The sequence below is a fragment of the Papio anubis genome, chromosome 3 (genome assembly GCF_008728515.1).
Source record: "Papio anubis isolate 15944 chromosome 3, Panubis1.0, whole genome shotgun sequence".
Lineage (NCBI taxonomy): Eukaryota > Metazoa > Chordata > Mammalia > Primates > Cercopithecidae > Papio > Papio anubis.
Window position 1 is genome coordinate 146,296,712 of NC_044978.1, and position 27,941 is coordinate 146,324,652.

General features: G+C 42.3%; 1 protein-coding gene across 4 annotated transcripts in view; it reads right to left on the bottom strand.

Moving 5' to 3' along the window:
* The window catches only part of RHOH (ras homolog family member H), a 51,243-nt gene extending 23,712 nt beyond the window's left edge, over positions 1 to 27,531 (bottom strand). Inside the window, exon 1 of one of the 4 annotated variants that reach the window (XM_017958648.3) lies at positions 27,209 to 27,531. The gene's annotated coding sequence lies outside the window, so the exon portion shown is untranslated. The other 3 variants (XM_003898607.5, XM_003898603.5, XM_009206696.4) reach the window with 3 other exon arrangements.
* Positions 27,532 to 27,941: the final 410 nt, after the last annotated feature.

Below are 27,941 nucleotides of genomic sequence, written 5' to 3' on the forward strand. Positions count from 1 at the left end.
AATGCCTTAGAGAGCTCTCGGAAGTTTGGAGAAACCACCAGCTCATCTGCAGACTCTCAGTAGCAGAACAACCACGTGGCCAAGGAGGCTGAGAGGCCCAGAAGTGAGTGTCATTTGGGCTTGATGAAATCCTTCTGTTCTCCAAAGCATCCTTGTGCTTTGCCAGACAAAAAGGCAGCCATGGTCATATCACTCATTTGCCTCCCAAATGTTCACATCAAGGACAGAAGTTTTGGACCTTGTACAAAGCCTTCCACACCTTAAAACAGTCAAATATCATGGACCAGATGTCCATCAGGAGAGCAACGGGTATATGCCCTAAACTGGAAAGGTGCTCACTAACCACCTGCTCTTAGAACGATGATTTGTAGCTCTCATTAGATTACCCACAGCTCCAATATGGAGTTGGACATCCATCTTTGATGCCAACTCGAGTAGCCCACACAGCTACTATCGACATGTTTGAAACCAGGAAGCATAATCCTAACTCCGTTTCTAGCAGTAGGGACTTTCAGAAAACATACTCCTTGTGGAATTAATTTGCCATTTCCATTCATTTTTGCCTTAATTTGTCTCTACTTCTAAAATAGAAGTCAAGCTGCCACACAAAATAACTTTTATAAGGTTGGGGGAAGACAATACGCCTCTTTTATCATTGAATTCCTTACTATTGTAGAAAAAATATTTAATAATGTGGGGAAAAGTATGTGACAACATTGCTACATGGATAAAAGAAAAGCAAGGCCAAATTGGTATGTGCAACATAATCCTGATTTCTTAGTAAAAATAGAGAGAGGAAAAAAGTCAGAAACTAAACCAAGATTTTAACAATACTCATATACTGGTGCATTTACAAACTGTGTGTGTGCTTATCTATGTTTTCTGAGTTTCCTTCATAGACATACATCACTTCTGTAACAAAAAAAGTAAAAATAAAATCTCATGACCCTTTGTAAAAGAAAATATAAACACATCCTGTAATTTCTTCCTGGGAAGAGGTAACATTTGCTAGTGTCACTGGATAGTCACTTTAAGAAAGTACGGCCCGGCAGGACTGGGTCCTGGATCAGGATTGGCCCCTAACTGATGAAATTACTTGAACAACTCCGAGGCCCCGACCCTCCTGTCACATCTGACAGAGCAGCAAGTCTCAGTAGGTCTGTAAGTTCCCTTCTCACTCATTCTGGAACTCCTCAGAGCAGGGCTCTTTCATACACCACTCAAACAATTTTTTTAATTTGTAACATTCCAGTGATTTGGGTTGTGTCCAGCCCATCCTGCTCAGCATGCTAGAAAGATTTCTAGGAGAACTAAGACCCTAGGAATGTTGGTTTCTTGGATAATATAATTGGGTTCCACTGTAATGACGTGGGAACTTGTTTCCTTTTGTCATTGAGACCAGAATAGTCAAGTTGGTCGAAATCTGAAAGATCATCTTCTAATCCTGCCCCCAAATTTCAGTCATCTGATAACCATATTTGAACTATTATTTATTTGATGTATTTTAAAAATCAACTCTAAGTGAACTCACATGGCCTTGTCCTAAGCAATTAAATAGATGAAATCATAGATTTGATTGTCACTTATAATTTTTTCTGAAAACATTCAAAGAAACATATACTTATTAAAAACATTTTTTAAATGCTTGCCCTAAAAAGATCTTGTTTCCTACCATTGGTACCCACATTGTGCTTGGGGAAATTTATATCCAATCCAATCCTCAAAGTTTTCAGAGAAACTGACACTTAGAGAAATAAACCTCTTGCCTAAAGACTCATATTTTTGTGAAAAGTCCTTATGTTTTTATTTTTTGTTTCTTGTTTTTTTTTTTTTTTTTTAATTGAGATGGAGTCTCACTGTGTCGCCCAGGCTGGAGTGCAGTGGTGCGATCTCAGCTCACTGCAAGCTCCACCTCCTGGGTTCAAGCGATTCTCCTGCCTCAGCCTCCAGAGTAACTTGGACTACAGAGGTGCCAGCCACCATGCCCAGTTAATTTCTGTATTTTTAATAGAGACGGGGTTTCGCCATGTTGGCCAGACTGGTCTCAAACTCCTGGGTTCAAGCAATTCACCCACCTCGGCCTCCCAAAGTGCTGGGATTACAGGCATAAGCCACTGCACACGGCCTAAAAACCATTTTCTTAAAAGTATCAAAGAGCTAAAAAAAAAAAAAAAAAAAAAAAAGGAACTGTCAGGCCAAAGTCTAAAAATAAAGGAGAAGCCAGTGAGGTAAACAGCATTTGTCAGCTGAAAGAAAGGGAGATGAAAAAGTGGAAAACGAGCTGCAGTTCCAATGGCCTCAAGGGGCAAGGATGACAGAAGTCAAAGGTGAGAGTCCACCCAGGGTGGAAAAACTAATGGACCCCAATATATATTTTACTTATTTGTTTTTTGATACAGAGTCTCGCTCTGTCACCCAGGCTGGACTGCAGTGGCATGATTTTGGCTCACAACAACCTCCACCTCCCAGGTTCAAGTGATTCTCATGCCTCAGCCTCCTGAGTAGTTGGGATTACAGGCATGCACCACCACGCCAGGCTAATTGTTATATTTTTAGTAGAGACTGGTGTTGGCCAGGCTGGTCTTGAACTCTTGACCTCAGGTGATCCACTTGCCTTGGCCTCCCAAAGTGCTAGGATTACAGGCGTAACCACTGTGTCCGGCTTCCCAATATATATATTTTAGCCAGAACCCCAAAGGGTACACCATAAGGGTAAGTGTGAGTCAGAAGTAATTCCACCCCCTTCCCTATCCCAAGAAACTGGAAAGGGACATTACCTTAGGCTCTGTTTAGAGAAGGAAGGAAAAGAAGGAGGGAGAGAAGGAGGACCATGAAAGACATACAATGCTTGAAAGATTGGAGTCCACCCAGGTAACTGGCGTAAGTTTTCAAAACCCTCTCTGAAGAAATATTTGTATCCTAGGCCTTGGGAAATCATACCAATCACTTTTCTATGGCAATGAAGAGCCCACAAAGACAGACCTTTTATTATCTTAAGGCATGCATTACTACCTAAAGCAAGAGGGACAAAAGGAGAAGAGAAATTGCTGTGGTGTTCGCAACTCATGGTCTCCTCTTTCCCTCATTCTCAGGACTCCAGCTTGGCACCCACTCCCAATACTCCTGATGCCTCATGAGAGGAACCTCACTGGACATACGGTGTTGCAGTCTGAAAGAAAATGGGCAGCCTTACCGGGTAGTTTTTATCAAGATAATGAATTTGCCATGGTTCTTGGCTTTACCTCTTACCCTCAGAAATCTGATTCCCTCAACTAACAAGAAAGTATCTGACTTTACAGAGTGAAACTCACTTTAACCAAGGTCACAAGATTTGCTTATATATCGGGATGCCAATTCATTTGCTGACCATGAGAAACGCAGCTCTCATGAGGACTAGAATACCATCAACACAGCCTGTGTATTCTTTCCCCATGGAGAGGGCTATTGGAAAGACAAGCTCTGATACCAAGACGTTCCCTGGTCAACAGGGACTCAGAGTGAAAGGAGGTGACTGAATGATCCAAGAACATGCTTTAGCCTAAGCCTTACCTTCTCCCCCATGGTCTTATCCATGGGATCATAACTGGGGAAGTCCATTAGCCAAGGTTCTCTCTCCACTGACAATGCATGGATGGGCACGGCCAGAATATGATTCTCAAACATCCCTGTTTTCCATGGATGACTAACTCCCAACTTTCTGATTAGTATCTCTTCATACAAATTCAACTTCTCTGGAGGACTCTAATCCTCTTCATGTACCAGGCTTCCCTAGGCTTGCCTTGGTAGCCCCAAGCCTACCTGAAATTACTTTCAAGAGACAATTGTAACTCAGAGGCTGAGGTGGGAGGATCACTTGAGGCCAGGAGTTCGAGACCAGCCTGGGCAATACAGTAAAACTCTGTCTCTAAAAAATAAAAATAAAAAAAGAGACAACAAAGAAATACAAAAGAGCCCACCCCAGGACATGAGCATTAGTTAACCTTCTGAAATCTCATAACCCCAAAGTGAATTGAAATGTACCAGAGGGTAATCCCCAAACACCATCCACCTTTCTCTAGCCCCCTCATCACCTGTGCATGATGCCCATATCTTGTAACATTCTGTGTAGCATGCAAACATTCATCAGAAAGCTTCCTTCTGCCCCGCCATCCCCAAAGTGCCACCCATACCACCACCCGCCAACCAAATAGCAAAGGAGGAGATTAAGGAACCTGCATTACATCAAGCAAGTCTTCACAGTACTGTATGCTTCGTGCATTTAAGCTTTTAAAGCAAAGGAACTAGGCCAGGCACAATGGCTCACACCTGTAATCCCAATACTTTGGGAAGCTGAGGGGGGCAGATCATTTGAGCCCAGGAGTTTGACAGCAGCCCAGCCAACATGGTGAAACCCCATCTCCACTAAAAATACAAAAATTAGCCGGGCATGGTGGCACATGCCTGTAATCACTTAGACCTGGGAGGCAGAAGTTGCAGTGAGTGGGGATCGTGCCACTGCCCTCCAGCCTGGGCGACAGAGCAAAACTCTATCTCAACAAAAAAGAAAAAATGTTTAAAAGAAACTAGAAGAAGGAAAATTACAATGGAGAGGCTCAGGCACGGCGGTCTAGGGCAGCTGTCCTAGGATGACCTAGCTGAGTGCAATCACTACCGGGTACCATCTGGAATTTTTGCCTCCACACCTCTCTCACCAGAGCGATTCTTTGGTAACTAGGAACTATGGCCTCATATCTGTTGATATTAGTTGTCCTAACCAGACCCTAACAAGGATTTCTTTTTAGAGAATGTTTGTTTTGTTTTATATTAAAAAATCTTACTAAATCTGACTAAAATTAAATTTTAAAACCTCCCCGTGGACTCTTCCGTGTTCCGTTTCCCATGAGGCTTTACGAACCTGACCCAAGATGGGTGTGTGTGTGAGAGAGAGAGAGAAACAGAGAAATGAGAGAGAGAGAGAGAGAGAGAGGAATCAGGAAATAGAAGAGTGAGACCCACACTTGCCATTTTTCTAAAACAAGGTTCAAGGCAACTTTCACTATCATAGTTAGTTACCCGTGGGTAAACTGTGTCCCCTCTTACATGCACCTTTGTTCACATAACGATACAGAGGGGTGTGTTTCTCTACCACACAAAAAGTCTGTTTTCCCTTCTCCCTCCTTTAATGATATTCTCCTGGCTGAATTCTAGTGTCTTCCCAACCATGAGTCATCACTGCTATTCCTGCATAAAATAGAGTGTTCTGGGCCTCTCACTTCTACGAAGGACTATAGTTTAGAAAAATCTGATAAGATGATAAGATCCCCACAGCACGTGTCTTGCTCTGAGATTATTAGAGACCCAGTTTAGAGGAACCCTCCCTATAGGGAGATGGCAAAGGAAGCAGTTCCCCAATCTATCAGCAGTGGCTGCCACCCCCATGATAAGGATCCCGTGCAAGGAAGTCTGACTCTCAGGGTTTCAGCCAGCTGGCACGGCCAGTATCCAACAAGTCCCCATCAGGGAGCATCTTACCAGAAGGTCCCTGCCTACATGGAGTGAATCAAGGGTGATAAAAAAGTCCTCTCCCTACCAAATTTCTTCTATCCTTGGAGCAGCCCTTTCTCTTCAGGTTTGGAGCTTTGTTGAAATGCAAATATCCTTGGAAGGTAAAGACTTTTTTTTTTTTTTTTTTTACCATTAGCACGTTTACACAAATGTGCATCCGGTCCCATTCTTTCCTCAAAGCCAGTTTTAATTGGAGGAGAAGGAAGGTTTTTTTTGTTTGTTTGTTTGTTTTGTTGAGACGGAGTCTCGCTCTGTCGCCCAGGCTGGGGTGCAGTGGCCGGATCTCAGCTCACTGCAAGCTCCGCTTTCCGGGTTTACGCCATTCTCCTGCCTCCACCTCCTGAGTAGCTGGGACTACAGGTGCCCGCCACCTCGCCCGGCTAGTTTTTTTGTATTTTTTAGTAGAGACGGGGGTTTCACCGGGTTAGCCAGGATGGTCTCGATCTCCTGACCTCGTGATCCGCCCGTCTCGGCCTCCCAAAATGCTGGGATTACAGGCTTGAGCTACCGCGCCCGGCCTAGAGAAGGAAGTTTTTTTTTTTTTTTTTAAATCACCTATATACAAAAGAGAGGTGAGGATCAGAAGATATACCTTACTGGGCATTGATCCTATTCTCTGGCCCATTCCCAGATAAGTGTAAGCCCTCGATGACTTCAAACAGCACTGGTAGCCCACCAGTTTTCCATGTCATCTGTGGATTATCTGAAGTGACATGAATCTGAACTCTCAACAATTATCAATCATGCAGTCATTCCTCAAACATGTGTCGCACTCTGATGACAGGCTGGGGAATATTCTAGATTTTGCACAGAGGACGAAGTAAACTGAGGAACTCTAATCCATCCCAAGGTCAAGTGTCCAATGTATGGATGACGATTGTCTAGGTTCGTTATATTCATCATAACGAAGATGTTAAGGAAGGATTTGGCAGTTAATTTGCTTCATTTGCTATCCACCCTACAGTCCTGGGAAGTTATCTCTATCATAATTTATACAGCAGTCGAGGCCCAGGGTAGTGAAGTCAGGGCAGCCTCCAAATTTAATCATCTAAATCATTATGTACCCTGGGAGTTGTTTACAATGTTTTCCTGGGAAGCTGTATTTTTAAAGCACCGGATGACTCAGAAGCACAGTCCAGCTGGAGGAATAATGTTAGACAGCTCGGGGCAGCTTTCTCAGACAGCTTTTCATTTGACCATCACAATTCAAGAAGGAAGCACCATGACATTATAATTCCCATTTCACAACTGAAGCAGCTTAGGCACCGAAAAAACAATCCGGCTAAAAAGTAAAACAAAACAAAACAAATCTGCTCTCTTTTTCCATTTTATTTCCTTTTCATCTCTTACAAACAAACTAACGGAACTATCAGAACAAATTATCTCATGAACAATCATTTATGACTCCACTGTTTGCAAAACCTCTTTCAGTCTTTGTACCATCCACATAAGAGCAATCAAATAGCTCGCTAAAAACCCAATGAAACTACCCCCAAGACATCACCTATGACACTTAAATGTCTTCCTGCATCACTTCATTTTTGCCATTAAAAATAATCAACATTACACTTTGGGAGGCCGAGGCAGGCAGATCACTTGAGGCCGGGAGTTCAAGACCAGCCCAGCCAACTTAGCGAAAGCTCGTCTCTACTAAAAATACAAAAAAAATTAGTCAGGCATGGTGGTGCACGTCTGTAATCTCAGCTACTTGTGAGGCTGAGGCACGAGAATCGCTTGAGCCCAGGAGGCAGAGGTTGCAGTGAGCAGAGATTGCACCAGCTGCACTCTGGGATGCGTGACAAAGCAAAAGGCCGTCTCAAAATAAATAAATAAATAAAGTTTTTTTAAAAAAATAGAAATAAAATATATGTTAAATAAAATGTTGTTTGTTCCATTCAACTTACAAAACATACCTCTTGAGGGACTAGTGTGCTAATATACAAAGATATACATTCAAATAAGACACAGTTCCTACTTTTAAGATGTTTATAGTACAATGAGAGAAGACCAACAATGACAACATAAAGTAAGCTGTTCATTAATTTATGACATTCTCTATGGCAGGCATTGTTAGTTTTCTGCTCCATACCTGTGCCTTTCTTTGTCATCAGTAATAGATAATATGCAAGCTTCGGGCAATGGATCATGTTTGGTCTAGCCCAGTATTTCTCAACTTTTTTTCAAGATCATCTCCCTAAGAGCATTTTTAGACGCTTTTTTCCTAATTGCCCCTTCCATGAAATTTTAATACCATAGATAAATTATATGTCTGTATATATGCTGTATGTATGACTGTGCTTTATACATATAAAGAATGAGATATTTTTCCTGCCTTTTCCCTCCCACAAAAGCAATATCCTTCCCGTAAGGGATGATATCAACAGCACCACCCTATCCACACCCTACCCCAACCCTCACGCTGTTCTCCACCATGCTCCCCACACCCACCCACTCTGCCTGTTAGGAATGTGTGGTCTAAGGGAGTTGTTAATAATAAGCCTATTTCCTGTTTCCCACCTTCATGGGAGCTGGGGTGGCTGTGTAACCTTGTTCTACCAATGACACGGAAGCTGGTATCTGTTTGGGAGGTCTCCGGGAACATTCTTGGTTTCCTGGAAAATCAAACAGCCACTGCCAACTCATCCTCCTTTCCACTCCAACCTTCCCATGCGTCTTGAATGGAGCACATAACTAGAAGCTGCGGCAGTCATCGTGCAGCTATGACAAAAGACAACAGAATGGTAGGCAGTCTCATTGAGCCATTAGCCCAGGGCCGGAAACGCAGACCTCCGACATCCTGTTACGTGGAGAAATGAATCCTGGTTGCTTTAAGCCCCGGGTTGGTAGGTATTGCATCAATTATACAATTGTTATACAAAGCATGTTAATTGATCAGCTGGATGCCTTACAAGCAATAGCTGTCCTCTTATGATCACGAGTTATTGGTAAACCAAGCCGGAAAGAAGCACACACATATACACACACACACACACACGTAATCAGGAATATTACACAAATCAGACACGAGATTTCACTCCTGTTTAAGAGGAAATGTCTTTTTCACTAAACGAATCAACATTTCAAAGAGTTATATGGTATTCAAACTAATATTTGGCATTTGGAATTAACAAACTTTTAGATATTTGGTATTACTGTGTAGAAAAATGGTCATGAAAAGATACAAGGTAATTTTCCTTTATTTTCCTACTTTACACAAAATGGATATATTTATGATTTACCTAGGAGATATGTCTTTCAAAATATTTGAAAGTCAATTCTTTTCTAATTGAATATTTAAGATGCATAAGGAAAATGTGCTTCTTAAAGGATCTCTTAACTGGACGCCATGGCTCAGGCCTGTAATCCCAGCACTTTGGGAGGCCGAGGTGGGTGAATTTGCTTGAGGAGTTCAAGACCAGTCTGGGCAACATAGTGAAACCCCATCTCTACAAAAAAATACAAAACTTAGCCGGCACGGTGGTGCATTCCTGTAGTCCCAGCTCCTCGGGAGGCTGAGGTGGGAGAATCACCTGAGCCCAAGAGGTGGAGGTTGCAGTGAGCCATGATCGGGCCACTGCACTCTAGCCTGGGCCACAGAGTGAGATCCTGTCTCACTAAAAGAAAAAAGAAAAAAAAATCTCTTCGGGAACCTTTTTACAGGTTAAAATGGAGAAATAATCATCTGTATTCATCACTTGAATATTTTATCTTTTGCTTAAATTATGATACTAGCTAATGCTAATTAGCTCATATTTTAAAAATAGAAACCACTCACAAACTTAACTGATAATTCCAACATCTCTCACTAAAAGTGGTTTTCTATGCTTTGAGAAACTCAAAATCCCTCTACATCTAAAGAGCCTCTAAATTTTATTAGATACAATTTAATTATAGACTTAGGGCTTTCAAAGCATTGGGTTTCTTTTAAAATGTCAAAAAAAAAAGTATCATGCCAGAATCATTTTAATTAATTTCATTATTAACCTCACACTGAAAACTGACATTCTTTTAATAAAGATTATTGGCCTTTTTTTTAATATACAAACAATATATGCTACTTATAGAAAAGACAGGAAAAAATGAAAAACATTTTAAATCATGTAATCTTATCACACACTAGATAATTTCTAACATATTTATTTATCTCCATATTCTGAATTCATGTATAAGAATACATATATAGGACTTTTTATATTATAAATAAAAATATTATATATATATATTTTTTGAGACAGGGTCTCACTTTGTCACCTTTATCACCTCATACATTTCTGTTGGGCATTTTAAGTTGTTTCTTGGTTTCTCTATTATTAGCAGACACCATTTTGTTGAGAAGTCTTGCTTTTATAATAAAACACCTTGCATTGTTTTCTTAGGAATAATTCTTAAATGTGGTAAAAGACCATGAACAATTTAAAGCTGATCATTCATGTTGTTGCCTAACAACTCACAATTTTTCCGAAAAGAGGCCTTTCTAAAGTCTCCTAAAACAATTCCAAATAATAATTTAGAACAGAGCATATTAAGTGGAGAGAAGAAGGGATTATTTGGCTCGTTTTCCTGACTGGCTGATGATATTGTTCATAAATTGTTCGTTGGCCAATATTTTGTAGGAAAAGAAAAAACTTGATTATAATTTAAAAGTTTCTAAGCAAACCTTAAAGACTATAAAGGCAACTGAACTTGTTATTTATTCTGCATTTTACATTGGTTACTAGTTTGTTAATGAAACAGTTCTTAAGAGTTGTTAAGCACTCCCAAAATTGGCAAAGGAAACAAAAAGTAACTATAATTAATGGATAAAATAATGAGCTATGTACCTGTTGAGAAATAAAACCAATCACGACAAAATTTATAAAGGAAGGAGCACTAACGTTTAAATTCCAAATAGCCCGAGTGAGTGTAGGGAAATAAACAGAGTATGATCATTTCAGTCCTCCAAAGAAAGGACAAGTAAATCAGAGGAAGCTGGAGGATAATATAACTTTATAAGGTTGGTTGGTCACAGGTCCAAAAAAATGTAGATAGAAACACAGGCTGAAAACACTGGTGATTTTTTTAAAAAAACACAATTGTACCATCTAGTTTTTGTTTTTGTTTTTAATATTTTTTGAGACCAAGTCTCACTCTGTTGCCCAGGCTGGAGTGCAGTGGCATGATCTCAGCTCATTGCAACCTCTGCCTCCTGGGTTCAAGCAATTCTGTGCCTCAGTCTCCCAGGTAGCTGGGATTACAGGCGTGAGCAACCATGCCCGGCTAATTTTTGTATTTTTAGTAGAGACCAGGTTTTACCATGTTGGCCAGGCTGGTCTCGAACTCCTGACCTCAGATAATCCACTCGCCTCGACCTCCCACAGTGCTGGGATTACAGGCGTGAGCCACAGTGCCCGGCCACCATCTAGTTTTTAAACAGAAGCCACAAGCATCTAGCCCCTGCTGGAGGAGAAACTTTAATTTTTCCTTCCATATATGTGTGTGATGGGTCTTTCCTGGTGACATATTAAGTGGGTAGTACTTGGGGAAATCCAAACTATTAGTTTGGGGTTTGAACTCTGGACCCAAGTTTTACATAGAACCCTCCTGCTGCATCCTGAAAACTATCCATGTGTTTTCATAGCTCTAGAATGTAATAGAAACACTGCCACAATCTACATTTCAATTGCTTTTCCTGAAATGTAGAGGATGAAAAAAGAAAAGATAACTATAGGATTCAGATAAAATACTCATAGTTGCCTTTTGTTAATTCAAATGATCCTTTAAGTTATTAGCTGTATTTCTATCACATTAGGAAGCAATGTCAATGTTTAAGCTTCTTTCTGTAGATTTTGCACATCTTGGAGGGAAAACACTGGGATGATAACTTTTTTTTTTTTTTTTTGAGACGGAGTCTCACTCTGTTGTCTGGGCTAGAGTGCAGTGGTGCAATCTCTGCTCACTGCAACCTCCGCCTCCCAGGTTCAAGCAATTCCCTGCCTCAGTCTCCCAAGTAGCTGGGATTACAGGTGCCTGCCACCACACCTGGCTAATTTTTGTATTGTTAGTGGAGATGGGGTTTTACCATCTTGGCCAGGCTGGTCTTGAACTCCTGACCTCATGATCCACCCGCCTCAGCGTCCCAAAGTGCTGGGATTACAGGCATGAGCCACCGTGCCCGGCCTGATGGCAATTTCAATACATAAACACTTAAAGACTCACAAATAAGATGTATACAAGTATATTTAACCTAAAAGGCATATGCCTTATTTGCTATAAGAAATATCCATTGCTATTATATTTTTAAAGTAGATATTATTATAGATATTTCTCTGATATTGCCAGATATTCTGTGTTTAGGAATATATGACAATATTGTTTTGGCACATATAGGAAATTGTGGTATTGTCAATAAGTAAGGGTTTTTCTGGCTTTTCCCCTCCTATTTCCTGTATGTGCCTCCAACCCTCTCTCCTACTTCCTTATCACGTGAAGAAGACAGAGAAAGACTATTATTGATATAAATTTCAGCAAGTTACTGCCCAAATAGTAGAACTTGAGGAAAATCAGGTTTTATCAAGAAAAAGTATACCAAAGGGGATTTTTAGGCCCCTTAAAGGTTTTTGTAGTTGATTTTACATCATTTAAATTTGACTCTAAATACATTGAGTTTCCTTTTCCTTGTTAGAAGGAATAATTACAGGCATTCTTATGCTTCTCAACCACAGTTGGGATCATTTTCAGTTCAAAACTGGAACAAAGACCAGGAGAATTTTTTGTGGCAACTGAGAAAAAAAAAATGCAAAAAAGGGAGAAAAAGGTTCATAGTAAGGGTTGTATGTTTAGAGGCTCTCAAGAAGGTGACAGCTGGACCTGGAGGGAAGACAAATGAAAAGTAGGGGTCCTGCCTGAAAGAAAGGAAAAGAGCCAAGGAAGAGATGTGTGCCAGTCCATTCTCTGCATGGGCAGCTAGGTTGCTAGACATAATGACCTGGCAGGGGAAATAATCTCCAGGAGGTAAGAGGAGGAGAGACTTTGCTACCAAACTTTGGTGTACATGGAATATTTGTGTTTTGAGGGCTGTGATTGTATGATGCAATATTATTATTAAAATAGATATCAAAACTTGCAGGAAACCTAGTCATGGATGTGCAATAATTAAAATGGTTATAGAAGTTAAGGCACACTGATTACAGGAACATATCTGTTATAGATTTTCCCTCTCTATCTCAAAGACAGATTTCCAATTTTTATGCTATCTCACATCAAGAGAACCTTGACTCACAATGTATTTAGTCAATTTCACATTCTTTTTCTCTGGAGGGATGGAGATGGGAGTGCGTTTCTCTTTCTCATCCTGTGTCAATCCACTGTATGACCGTGACATGAGAATGTGGCCTCATCTTACCACTTCCAGCAGGGTTGGCTAATTTAAACAGACGGGTTTGGGGTAAGTCTCCATACCGTGCCTGATACTACAGTCTGGGAGCACAGGAAATGAACAGAGCTTTCAGCTGAAAACACTCAGTTCCCCAAATTGCAGGTCAGATACTCACTAATGGAAGATGACCAACTGGGCTTCTGTGACCAAAAGGAAATGAACTATCTTCAAAGTTATCAAAGCCCAACCAGATGTTCAGCTTCAGATAGGACAACTACATCTTACACTCAGAAGCGAGCATGTTACCCACCGGCTAATGCCAATGCCTTTCACCCTAAAAGCAGCCAGGCTGGTATCCAGTACGTTGCTTAGGGGCATCAGGTGACCCCACACTACTCACTACACTCTAGAGTTGGCCAAACCAGTGCTTACAACCTGCCTGCATTTCTTTTTCTTTTTCTTGTAAACTGAGTCTCGCTTTGTTGCCCAGACTGCAGTGCAGTGACACAATCTCGGCTCACTGCAACCTCTGTCTCCTGGGTTCAAGCGATTCTCCTGCCTCAGTCTCCGGAGTAGCTAGGATTACAGGCGCATGTGCCACCACGCCCAGCTAATTTTGTATTTTCAGTAGAGATGGGGCTTCGCCATGTTGGCCAGGCTGATTTTGAACTCCTGATCTCAGGCAATCTGCCTGCCTCGGCCTCTCAAAGTGCTGGGATTACAGGCGTGAGCCACTTCACCTGGCGCTGCCTGCATTTCTTGTGCCACCCAAGGCATCATGAGCTGATAAGTAAGACATTAAAGTGGCATCTTGAGAGGCTGCTTTCCCAAATGGGAACCCACCCTGGCTTCACTTGAGAGAATTCAGAACTAACCATTTAGAGCATTAATCATGTTATCTGAAGGAAACCAACTCTAGCCCCACATGCTACTCATTTTAAGGATCTGATGCTATAAATCTACACATGTATCTGCCATCTTACCCTCATTTCAGCCATCAGTTGGAGAAGCAGCATTTCAGTCTTTAGGAGATTAATCTGATGTCAGTAATAACCAGAACTTCCTCTGCAATAATCCCTCTGCTGAGGCCGGAGCTCCTCACATGAGGCCTCTGGATCCCTGAGAGTCCGTGAATGGGTTTTAGAGGGTCCTTATATCCCCTAAGCCTCTGCGGCAAATGTTCATGTCCCTGTATGAGAAAGCCTTTGGCTCTCATTACATTGTCAAACGAATCCGTGACCGAAAATAGTGATTAGGAAACATAGCTCCAGAGCATAAGCCAATCAGTCCATTAAAAACCCTGTTAGGTGGGGAATAGAATAGTCAGCGTGTGCTTGTAGAAAGAGGTCTGATTTCAAGTGTTAGACCCTTGCACATCCAACAGACCCTGTGAGTTGCGCCTCCAGTGTTAAGATGGGTCGTTAACTTATCCTCGATTTACCACACCATGTCTCGAGAGATTAGAGGCCCTGATGATGGGGAATGTGAGTAAAGTAAAATAATCATCTCCACCGTAAGAAGAGCACGAGACATTGAAGGCTATTTGAAAGCTATTACAATCACTAAATTTCCAAAGCCAGGTGAAGCAGATAATCTCAGAACCGTGGCTACTGCGATGTCGTTCACTTTCATATGTTTATTTTGTGATATAAGGTTGTTATGGCATAAGTCTAATTGTTATGACTATTTTGAGTGCTCAGTTCTGTATATAAAATACTACATTTCATCAAAAAATATACTTTCTTTTCTTCTTTAACATAACGTTATCATACAGTAAGGTCCAGAGTGTTTTCTGTCCATAGCTCTCCCATATTCTACTACGGGTTTAACAACCACCTCTCTATGGCCGGAAAGAGACTGTTTATGGGCCCCAGACTCTCCCCATGACCTTCCTTCTCTGTGCTCGTAGTTCCCCTGGCCATGGCTACTTTTAATTTGTTCAGATGCCAGACAAAACTGTTTAACTATGGAAGAGAATTTTGTGCCACAAACTATATTCCTTTAAGGAATATCATAAGTACAGCTTCCTGTTTTGTGCTGTTTGTTTCTATAACAAATAAAATAACTTGTCCCTCTGGGCTTTCTCTGTTTTCATTCCCCTTTTATATTATAAGTCCTTCAATTCTGAGCCTTTAAGTAACCACTTCACCCACAATACACACACACACACACTCTCTCACACACTCACAGATATACCTTCCCTGGACAAAACCAAACTGTTACCTTTATTCCACTAGTGTTTCTCAAAGTGTAATCTTCAGGTAATTCACATCGGAGTCTTCACAGGGTGGGAGGATTTGTTAAAAATGCATATTCCTGCCAACGTCCAGACCAACTGCATCAGAATGCATGGAGATGGAACATGGATGCTAAATTAGTTAACTCTTCCCCCACTCATCCAGGTGATTCTCAAACACACTAAAATGAACTGGCCAGGCGCGGTGGCTCACACCTGTCTGTAATCCCAGCACTCTGGGAGGCCGAGGCGGGCGGACCACGAGATCAGGAGATCGAGACCATACTGGCTAACACGGTGAAACACCGTCTCTACTAAAAATACAAAAAATTAGCCGGGTGTGGTGGCGGGCGCCTGTAGTCCCAGCTACTCGGGATGCTGAGGCAGGAGAACGGCGTGAACCCGGGAGGCGGAGCTTGCAGTGAGCTGAGATCCCGCCACTGCGCTCCAGCCTGGGCGACAGAGTGAGACTCCGTCTCAAAAAATAATAAATAAATAATAAATAAATAAATAAATAAAACTTGAGAACCGTTGCTTTACAAAAATCATTTCCTCTCTGGTTTCAGCCCCTATTTTTTTCGGGTCAAAATGGAGCTATTTTCTTATCCATCTTGTTTACCTCTGAGATCAGCATCTCCTTGTCTCTTCCTAAGAAACCTTCTCTCCCCCGTCTCTCTGGCCTTTGATGGTAGCTTTTCTCTGGGCTATTTCTCAGGCCTTGCAGTCTACTTTAGCAAGTCCTCAGGACACAGTTACTTACTTCTTCCTCCTCCTTAAGCTGCTCTAAAGAAACCCCTTTAGCATCCACAGCTCACACTGCCCAGCTCCAAACTCCCTTTACAATACCCTGCCCAGGGATTCACAGTAACATCTATTGGTTAAAGGTAAGCCCCATATGGTTCACAAAACTCATAGCCTTCCTCCTAAATATTAGAACTACTCAAGATCACTTATTAACAGGGGTTCTCCAAATTTCTTAAATGCACACACCACGACCACAATAAACGAAATAAAAACAAGTTCTCCTATTTCACCATTCTAACATACCAAATGCTGTCATCTTTTTTACAGCTCACATTTAATTCTTATTCATAACAAAATCAGAACGTAATTAAAAATTTTAATTCTGCTTTCCTAACCTAATATCATATCAAATATATTTTCATAACTGTCATAACTATGATTTTTAATGACTTTAAAACAACCCACGGGCTGTGCTCAGTGACGTGCCTGTAATCCTAGCACTTTGGGAGGCCGAGGCAGGAGGATCACTTGATCCCAGGAGATGGAGACCAGCCTGGGCAACAAAGTGAGACCCCGTCTCTACAAAAAATAAAAGGTTAGCCAAGTGTGGTGGCACACACCTGTGGTCCCAGCTACTTGGGAGGCTAAAGTAGGAGGATGAAATGAGCACAGGAGGTCAAGGCTGCAGTCAGCTGTGATTACGCCACTGCACTCCAGCCTGGGTGACAAAACAAGACCCTGTCTTTAAAAAAAAAAAAAAAAAAAATCTCATGGAGTTAACGTTGCCAGAGCCCCTATTGCTTAGTGTTTAGGTTATTTTCAGATTTTGCTGCTATACGTGATAATACGATGAATATGTTCATGCATTTTATTTCTTTCTTCTTTGAATTATTTATTCAGAATACATTTGCAGGGGTGGAATGAATGGATCAAAGTGTATGAACACTTTAATGGCTCTTGGTACATATTGTCAAATCGCCATATTTGTATTTTACACAGTTCCTCAGTAGTATGCTAGTAAATGTTTAACAACATGCTTGCCCCCCCCCCCCCCCCCCCCCCAAAAAAAAGGTAGGGAGCCTGATTTACTGTGTTTGGTGATTTTCACAGTGTAAATACTTTTACCATAGCCAGTTTCAAGCCACCAACATGACATCGCTGAATGCAAAATTGAAAAGAGATGCTCAGATAGCACATTATAATACAGCATTTCCATAATACAGATAAAGAGAAGTCAGTAACTTCAGTGGCTTGGAAAATTTCTGAAAATATGACAATCAGCACTTATAAGCGAGCCTGTTCTAGAACACCACTGTAAACATCTCCCTTGATATTTTGCAAGAGCACATCTTTTTTTTTTTTTAATTGAAATCATTGAAATTTCACCCTGTTCCCATCTGTGTGACAAACAATGAGCATGCTTTTAGGTCCACGGATGATGCAAATAATGAACAAAATCTAATGCCAAAAAAAGGGGGATAGAGTGAACATCTAATGCCTGTCTGGGTTGAATAATTCCGTCTACCCACCCTCAAGCATTCATTTTACGGTGTTTTTTCCGTGAGATCATGTATACAAACGATTCGATCATTTGTTTACTTAACGAGGCACTGAATGGATGACTGTATGTAGTTCTCAGGCAAATGTGATGAGACCCGTATCTTCTGTTTCTTAACCACTCTCTTCCTTGGTTTTCTTTTCTACGAAATGAGGAAGAGGTCACTGTGACTTCTGTTTTACGAGAAACTGAGTGCAGAGATAAGAAAGGTTCAACTTATGCTGTAAGAAACACTTGAACATTTAGCAATGCTCTGGAAATTTCTTCCAAAAGCAATTCATTAGCATTCTATTTTACCAGAAAAGAATGTGATTTGGCACTTTCTTGCTTGAAAGCAGCTTCCCCTCTTTGGACTGCCCCGGAATAATATGTAGCTTCTAGATGTATACAACACTTTGGTTTTTAAATTAGTGGTGCCCTATGTTTGCATGTTAAAAGGTAGGTATGACTGAGCTAAACATCCTCACACCTTTGACCCAGTCACCCCACTCCCAGTAAGTCATCCCAAGGAATAAATTCAAAACAAAGGAAAATACTTTCCGTGTAAAAATATTAATCACAATAGAGAATAGATCAATTTGCCTCATTTCAGCACTATTCAACTTACAGCTTCTGGGGCCCTGGTAGGAGAGTTCTGGATTCCTGGTTCCTAAATCCCCACCTGTAAAACGACCACTTTCCAAGTTGTTTTAGGGCTTCCATTTTTTAATCACACAGATTCCCAGATCTCATGTGAGGGTTGGGATATGAGACATGGAATTTCAGTTTCTTAAAAGCTCCCCAAGTGGTTTTGCTGTCCAGCCAGCTTTAGAAACCACTATTCCACACTGAAACAGCAGACACATGATCATTATCGCTGAACAACTGTCCACATCCCGGCAACAGCATGAGAACTTCTTGTGCAAGTCGTCAAAAGGTTGTTCAGGGCATTCAAGCAGTTGCTAGAGTCAAACGGCTACAGAGCCACGGAGGAGCCCTAAGTTTCAGGCACCCTACCACCCCCCTGGGTCATCCTTTCCATCTCTGACACCCTCCTTGCTCTCACTGCCCACCCCAGCCCCCCACTCTGTCATGCTGCCTCCCAGCCTCCACCTGTGCACCCCATCCTGACTTGTGCCCATCCCTTTTCATACACAAAGCTCCAGAGTCTCCTCCCTTAGGACACCAGTGGGACTCTAGAAGGAACACTACCACTGTTTGACTCAAGTCATCTGCGCACATAATTAGGAATCCCCTGCACAATTAACACACCAGGTGGATTTCCATTTTTTATAGGAGGCTTTTAATCCAAAAAATATTTATAACCTAGAGAGTGGAATGGGGAAGCAGGATGCTTTTTAATCTTGGCTTTCACCTAGATCCAAGCATCCTGAACCCAAATAAGCACTTAATGCCACAACGATCCCCACTCGTAAGTAGAAATGGAATTTTAGTTGTGCTTTGTTAGCACCAAAATTAACACATTGTAAGATAGAATAATTTAATTTAAACTGGGCAAGGAAGAAAGGTCGCGCTCTCTGCCTCTAATGAAACTCACCTCTAGAATTCCACCCAAGCATTCAGAGAGCAACATCAAACAAGGAGGCCCACAAGTAATGCAGCAGCTACTCAGAGGACCTCTCTCATAAGCTAGAGAAACTGTTACAGAAAGGCTTAAAATAGCAGTTTCCAAGCTTGTTTTCCTTTCTTCATATGTATTCCCACTAGAAAAACATCCAACCCTGTGCCTTGTCCATATTTGGTGCTCAAAAAATGTTAATTCCCAGTCTCCACCTGTCACCCCCCACTTTCCCTGGAAAGGAATGTTGGGATTAGGAGAACGTTGGGATTTGCAGGCTTCTTGCTCTTAAGCCAGGGCTCATAACACCTTCATTTATGTCAATAGCCAAGTCCTTAAGAAGCATCATAAGAGTTGTATCTATTGAGAGATTTTTTTTTAAATTAGGCACTAGGCTACATGCTTTACATGTTTTTATCTCATTTGATCTCTGCAACAACTCTCTGAGGTAGGTATTTTCAGTTATTATTAGTGTTATTTGAGTTATTTTGTGAATTTTTTTAAAAACTCTGAGCACTGAAGAAGTGAAGTAACTTGTCTGAGGTTCCCACAGCCCAGAAATGATGGAATGGGGATTCAATGCAAAGCGATCCGGTTCAAAAGTTGGGTTCTTATTTACCATGCTGTATGTTTGTTATTAAGTGGATTCAGATATTTTACGGTCCAGAAAAATAGTGTCTGAATTATTACGATCTACTGACTCTCTAAACAACGTCCAGAAAAAGAACAGAAGCATACCCGTGCCATCTCATTTAGACATGCAAAGAAAGTAACACGTATTTCATGGAATTTGGGGACTGGCTTTTGAGGAATAGAGACTTGCTTATCATTCATCAACCAACTCGTCCTCCCAAGAGGAAGACCACTTTAATTCCCGGATAATTGAAAGGCCTCCTTAAAATGTAGAAACCAGAGGTGGTGGTCTTACCTGTACCCCAAGCCACACGAACCTTTCTCTGCGTAAATGATGTCCCAAGGGAAGACAGTAGAGGGCAAATGGAGGCCCACAGTCAGGTGTACGGATGCAGAAAGCAGCCCCAGTGGGAAGAGGCCACACTTGACAAGCTTCCTCTCACGTGGAATTCTGCTACTGCCGTGAGAGCCGAGGAGGCACAGCCCAGGGCAGAGGGAGACCAGTGACTATTGAATGGGGTCACTTCTCCCCAGTGCCTGCAAGGTCCTCCCTTTTGCGTCCACACCCTAACCGTCTAATCTGATTTCCTGCAATGTGTAAAACAAACTATCTTCTCTTCTCCAGTGTCTCTTCAACTGGCCTTATCATCTCCACGTCAGCCTCGCCTTTGTGCCTTTGCCCACAAGGTCCTCCTAGTCTGAAATCACCTTCCCCTTCTTCTTCTACCAACACTTCGCATCCTTTCAAAGCCCAGATCTTTCCGACGACTCCAGTTTGCCCCCAGACCACCTCCACAGAATTCACAGAACTCTTCAAGCCTGTGCTCCCCACTCATCACTGAATTCTCATCTTGCACTGCTTCCTAAATTTTACTTCTTATCACGACTACTAGATTATACGGCCCTTCGAAGTAGAGATTTTAAAAATATTTTTCTTATATCCTCCACAGCACCAGCTTAGAACCAGTAAGGGATCACCAACTACTTGTTGCCTGCTTGAATACTTCAATGGCAACTTTCATTTAGTAAAGCACCTAAAACCGGTGATTTCCCAAACTTTGTTTAGTTACAACTCAGGCTACTGACTGGTACCTCATAGCATATCTCCAAATCAAACCACCTCAGAAGAAAAATTAAATTTAATTAAAAACTACATGTTATACATCACAGAGCACTTTTGGGAAATGGACATTAGCATTGGCAAGAGGTGAAAAACACAAGCTAGAAGTTCCAGATTGAAATCTACATCATTTAGAATTTCGGTTCTGTTTCATTTCTGAACTAGACAACTTTAAAGTTCAGATTTGCACAACTTAGTCTTTAGATTTACTTCATCAAACCTTGGGTAGTATTTAAACTACCCATACAGTTGAGCCCAGCCACAGTCAGTCACAAGCATATGCATTCTCTAGAATATCTGGAAAATCAAAAAGCCAACGACTGTAACTTTTAATGTTTCAAAAATCTTGTTAGGACTGTGGTGAGGGGCAGTGAATATCAAAGCAACACCCCCGTCCGTCCCACTATGAATTGGTTCTACACCTTACAGCAGGTAGATCAGAGTCGTTACAACGTTTGGCCTAGAGTAAAAGCTAAACAAAATTAGAAAAATTTCTTTTGACACCAAAGAAATACTTTCAAAGAAGCAAAATCCTTACCTGTTGCAGAACGCCAAAGGAATTTCTTGACAGTAAAATGACTGACTCCGGAAATCAAATTTGTTCAGCAAAAGGATGTGAAAACAAAAGCGGCCCAAGCCTTTTCACTGTGGTTGATTTCCTCCTAGGATTAACCTCTCCCTCGCTCCCGAGAACATTAACTGGTTCACACTAGAAGAACTGAAAATACAAGAGTTGGGCTGGCAGGGAGTCCACCCCAAGATGGCTGGGTTTAGTGTGCGTGAGGCAGCAGGAGCAATCCGAATGTGACAAAAGAGATTAGCAAGTTCCTGTGCCTAAGTCAGTTTCCTGTAGCCGGCTTCTCCGCAGAGGGGGTTTCATTTGTGTGGGTTTAGGGGGGTGTGTGTGCACGTGCGTTTCTCTCCATTAGAATATGAAACTTCCCCAGATCAGAGGCAGAATAAGGCCTTTGCTGCACCGCTGGGTTTGCGTTGAATTTATCTCCCACCCCACTCCGAGACTGTATTTCTCTCCCGCTTCGCCCCATTTTCCTCCAGCAAAGCCCTACGTAAAACTGAAGAATGGAAGACCGAAGAGTCCAAATGATTCCTCATGGAAGTAAAATTACACACAAAAAAAAGTCCATGCCACTGATCCGTCTTGGTTAATCCGAGCTTAGGAAACAGCACCTTAGAACCTTCCTCACATCAGCTCGGGGAAAACAGGAGATGGGTTGTCTGCCTTGCTTTGCTGCGTTAAAAACTATCAAATAATATTTTGCAAAGAACAGACGCAGGCTTAGTAAGAGTTCAAGCAGCCCCCGCGGTGCGTTCACCCCTGTGTGGATGGGCACCTGGGCTGGGAGGTACCTGGCGATGAGTTGCTTTTTCAGACTCCTCAGAGTTTCGTTATTTGCCTAAAAACACAAGTTTACTTGTTTTGTCCTAATGGGCAATCCAGGTGTAGAGACCATCTGCAACTACTCAGGTTACGGCTAAACGCCTAACCCAACAAATGGAAATTTCGTGATGTGGTCACATCCCTCTGTGCCCCGAATCCCTGACTAACTGTTGATGCTACTGCTCACAGTGATAGCTTGGTCAAAATACCTGCCGGCCATAAGGATAAAATCAACTCCATGCCTTTTATTTTATTTTATCAGTGCATCGGCCCCACACTCAAAGATTTGAGTTTAATTGGGCTGGGTGGGGACCGGACATCAATATTATTTTAAACTCCTCTGATTATTCTAAAGTGCTGCTGCCATTCTAATGGATGAGAAGGAGGAAAGAACATTCCAAGCAGAGGCGAACAGTACATGCAAAGGCCCTGAGGTAGGAAAGAAGTTGGCATGTTCAAAGAAGTGAAAGCAGATGACTGTGCTTGCAGCACAGTTGTAGAGGGAATCAATGGTACGAGGTGAGCATTCTTATCAATAGACACACAATTACCAAGTTCACAAGACTTTCGTATGAACCCAAGTGTCAATTTGTTGATGCATAGTAAGAACTCAATCTGCCAGCTGAGATCCTTGAGCCTTCTGAAGAGCACATTATCTCCTAGAAAATCCTCTGTGGGAGGCCAGGTGCGGTGGTGGTGGCTCACACCTGTAATGCTAGCACTTTGGGAGGCCAAGGGGGGAAGCATTGCTTGAACCTAGGAGTTTGAGACCAGCCTGGGCAACATAGTGAGATCCCATCTCTACAAAAATATAAAAATTAAAAATTAGCTGGGCAACCAGCTACTCAGGAGTCCAAGGCAGGATTGCTTGAACCCATGAGGTTGAGGTTGCAGTGAGCTGCGATCCACCACCACACTCCAGCCTGGGGACACAGCAAGACTCTGTCTCAAAAAGAGAGAGAGAGAGAGAGAGAGAGAGAGAAAGAGACAGAAGAAGGGAAGGGCAGGGAGGGAAGGGAAGAAAGAAAAGAAAGAAAGGAAAGAAAGGGAAAATCCTCTGTGGAAAGCCAGATCACTATGGTGATGTTATCCACTGAGCAGAACATAAGCTTGTGGACACTTTATTTACTTCTGGTTTTGTTCATCAAAGGATTTAGAGCATCTTGCAAAAATACTTACACCTTAGCAAAATGAAACAATTAAAAACAAGAAATATGAAAACGAGGCCAAGAGAAGTGGAGACAAAAGCGACACTAAAACGGGGGGTAAGGTTAATTACAGAGAATGTATGCCATGTGGCTCTATGCTCTTCAGCAACGGGTATGAAGCAGGAACTACCACCACACAGAAAACTCTTTGCCCACAGGAGAAACATAAACAAAGAGCTCAGAACCATGAGGCCTCCCTGGCTCCCCAGTGCTGAGATTAAAGAGGAACTCTGCCCCCTGGATTCCCATAGAGAGACAACATGGCTGAAGTGAAACACCATGTTTAGACTCCACGCAGCCAGCCACAAGTCTGTGAGGTGGTTCCTTACACTTTTCCTCCATGTATGCTGATTGCATCTCACCAAAGAGTTCACTAAAAGCAACCCCAGGGCGTGCGGCGGGGAGAGTGCAGCAGGAGATTAACAGAGTGTGCCACACCACAACACTGCTTTGATGTTCCAGTTTTATCCAGAGATGAAAAATGACTTCATGGGCCGGGCACAGTGGCTCATGCCTATAATCCCCACACGTTGGGAGGCCGAGGCAGGCAAATTGTTTGAGCCAGGAGTCCAAGACCAGCCTGAGCAATATAGCGAGACCCAGTCTCTAAAATAATAATAATAATAATAATAATAATAGGCAGAGTGCGGTGGCTCACGCCTATAATCCCAAAACTTTGGGAGGCCGAGGAGGGCAGATCGCTTGAGGTCAGGATTTCGAGACCAGCCTGGTCAACATGGTGAAACCCCATCTCTACTAAAAATACAAAAATTAGCCGGGCATGGTGGTGCATTCCTGTAATCCCAGCTACTCAAGAGGCTGAGGCAGGAAAATTGCTTGAACCCGGTAGGCAGAGGTTTCAGTGAGCTGAGATCACACCACTGCACTCCAGCCTGGGCAACAGAGTGAGACTTCAGCCTAAATAATAATACTAATAATAATAATAAAGAAAAATGATTTCAGATATGCTTCAGAAAATTCAGGATAAAAAGTTTGTCTCATTCAAGTTTCTAAAAGATTTAAAGAGGCAAAGAGTTCAAAACTGGTTGCCCCTCCAACAAGAGATCCAGTGTCCTTTAAGGGGGACACTGTCTCCCCTTCAGAAAGCAGAGGAGTCACACAAGGACAGCTTCCTGTACGGACAGACCCCCTCCATCTCCTAAGTAGAAAGGGAGGTGAGGCTCTGCCCTTTGGGAAACAAAGCTAGAAACGCCACCAGCATGATTTATCACGAGCTCCAGGCCTCAGGCCTTGTACCATTTTCTGCATGAAAGTGGAGACGTACTCCAGAGTCGGGATGGACTGGGTGTCCTCATGCACAAGCACTCCCACCCCATCCTGGAGGGGACTAGGAAGGGTACTGTCGTGCCTAGCTGCGAGACCCCTGTCCCTTTCACCCCATGGCTGACCACCCTTCTGCTTTTGAAGAACTGGCTTTCTGTGCCTGGAATTGCCAGTTTTAGATGATCTGGTACAGTCCAGCACTGGGCTTCCTCCTACTCCTGACTTACACACCTCTAATCTTCACACAGTTTAATCTCAGAGAGGATTTTCTTAGACAGAGGGGACAGGGGGTTGCCATCTAATTTTCTTCCTTTCTTGAAAATGTCTTTTTGGTGTCTCTCTCTCTCCCCACTCCCCTCCTCCCCCACCCCGCCCCTCCTCTCCTCTCTCTCTCTCTCTCGTTCTCATTCTTTTAACAGACTTTTAACCGACAGGGGTAGTGGTGAGAGGAGGAAGCAAATGCCGAAAATACATGCACACATTCACAGACACACACGCACCCGAGCCCCACAGCGTGTCCCTTCTGATGCTGTGTGGTCCGTCCTTGGGATGGGGTAGGGGGAAATCCTGGGGACTTCAGAGTGGCAGGAGGAAGGAAACCATGGGTCCGCAGTCCCTAACTGGGACTCAGAGGCCCCCTCTGAGCCATCTTCCAGGAAGCCATCTGCAGCCACCACCCACCTCCCCTGCAAGCCCAGTGAGGTGCCCTCCCAGGGGCTCCACAGCACGTTGTGTTAACACGGCCGGAGCACTCACCAAACGGCCCTGTGGTGTTCACTTCAGAGGTCCCAGGGCTCGGGGTCCAGCCTTGCTCACTCAGAAATCCCAGGCACCGAACAGTCATTCAACAACCGCTTTCTGACCAGTAGATTGATTCTCCCATCTCACAGCCTCACAGCTGCCCTTTATGGTAAACACTTTAAACCCTATTTTAACAGCCAAGGAAACAGAGACTTCAACTGGCTAAATGATTTGCATAAGACCCTATGGCCTACGAAAACCAGAACCAAGATTCACCCCATTCATCTGTCCTGGCCGGTCACTCCCGCTGCCTCCCCACAGAGAGAACTGAACCAGCGCAGGCAAGAAGGAGCAGCCAGAGCCCCGAGGCCCAAGGCCCATTTTCTTGGCCCTAAACATGCCCCCTCCAGGATTCTCTGTGCAAACGGTCCCAGTCAGGTCAAGGTGAAAAAGCAAAGACTTACTTTCTCAAAACCACCTGCATCAGAAATGTTCTCTGACATGGCAAAAGAACAGCTTACTTTTACTTTAATAGTCTCCTGTGAACAAAGACCTCTTTTACTGAGGTTTTTAAAATAATATGACAACTACCTGTGTACCCTGAACTCATGCATAAGCACTATGTTTGCTCATTGCAAAGCTGTTATGCCACTTACACCAGCGAAAACTCTTAATGACAATTGTAATTGTATGAATAGTAAATCTTAGAAACCTTGAGACATGATTCATCTACTAAATAATTTCAACGCTGGGTTAGTGAGATGCCTTTGCCTCCCCCTTGCTATTAGCATATTAACTGAAATGATTTAGATTCAGTAGGTAGCTTTTAATGTTTACACAGACCCTCATTTATGCCACCTAATAAAATATTTCAGTGAGTTGTGAAGATAGGTAATATGTACTAAAACCTTGTCTGAAGGCTCTGAATTTCAAACCCAGGCCATTAGTCATATTGCAATTATTCTCACCCAGTTCCCCACTGGATGATGAACAACTGTATTAAAACAAAATATCCTTTCTTTCTGATTGAGAGATTTCATGATGAGAACTATAAAATGTTAAGAGAATGATCTTAATTCTGATGTAACTTTTAGTGTAAAAATACATTGATATAAAATACTTTCTAAATTCAGAATATTGAAATAGCTTCAAAATGCCACAGGCTAGAAATCTCATGGGTGATTTCCTCTTTATGCATTTTAATTCATTGTAAAAAAAAAAAAAAAAAACCACCCTGCCTAACCAGATAATAGCATTTGAAACATCTTCTAGCTTCCCTCTTATTGCCATAACCATAAAAACACCATTTCCCCTGCTGTTATTCTCATCATTTATTTTCTCTTTAAATATGTTAATGTATCATAACATATTGCTTTTTGTTTCAGTGAATATTCGGTTCTCAGGATTCTCAACTGCCATGTTTATTCTGGTTTGTTTGCCCTGGATAACTGTGTTGATCTAGCAAACATTCACATCCTGGTTCTTTTTATTGCAGAGCCATAATTCATAAGAAGACAGGGTCTTGTTGTGGAAGATGATAGCATCCGAAGTGATAATTCAAGCTGTGGCTCTAAAGTTATGATACACCTTTTTTTTAAAAAGCCTGTCAGAGCAGAGCAAATATAGTCAAATGACCGTTTCCCTTCAAAGCAGTCCCTCGATAGTTGATGCACTTTTGCAACATCGCAGACATTAGTCAAAGTGCATTTAGACCCTTTTTACAATATCCTTGAGAGACAGCTTAATAAACTACAAAACAAAACCAGTATCTCTGCATTCTGTTCACAACTTGTTTTTGACTCAAAATAGTACCTGGCTTTTTAACCCACCTTATTCACTGGCTGTAGCTCCGAATGGCTGTCTCCTAAAATCAAATCCACTCTAAAAGGAAAAAGATTTTGCCATCATTGACAAAGTTTTTAAAGATTGTGCTGCAAGCTCTGGGAGTGAGTCCAGAGGAGGAGTTTAAAATGTAGTGTTAGTAAGAGCAGTATCTTTGGGTCAAGTGCCCGCGCTCCTAGGGAATGACTGCAAAGCACAGGACACGCACAGTGATGTAGAAATTCATCAGCGGGAGGAGTGAAGAAGAAGGTCATCACTGCTTCTTCTCAAACTCGTGTCTTACTCATTGCATTGATAGGGATCTTCAGTTTGAGCACAAACATCACAGGGTAACTGCAACCCAGCACATCTGCTCACAGCGGGCGCTGCAAACATTTCAGTTGTGAGGCAGGGCAGACCGAGTGTTAACTTGCCATCTTTTCAAAATAACAGATCTCCTCGCTGTTCTGTAGGGAACAGGTTGAAGCTTACACTAAAAGGCAATCTGAAATTTTGGAGAAATACAAATTTGGATTCAGATAAAACAAGATGCGAATCCTGGCTCCACTTATTACTAAAGATGAGACCCTGATCTGCCCATCTGCAAAACAGGTATAATATCTAACTTGGAAGAGGTTTATTAAAAAAAAAAAAGAAAAGAAAAAAAAAGCTGACTAGTGCTTGGAATACAGTAAATACTCAATACGTAGTGGCTGTTATTAGCCACTCCTGTTTTGGATG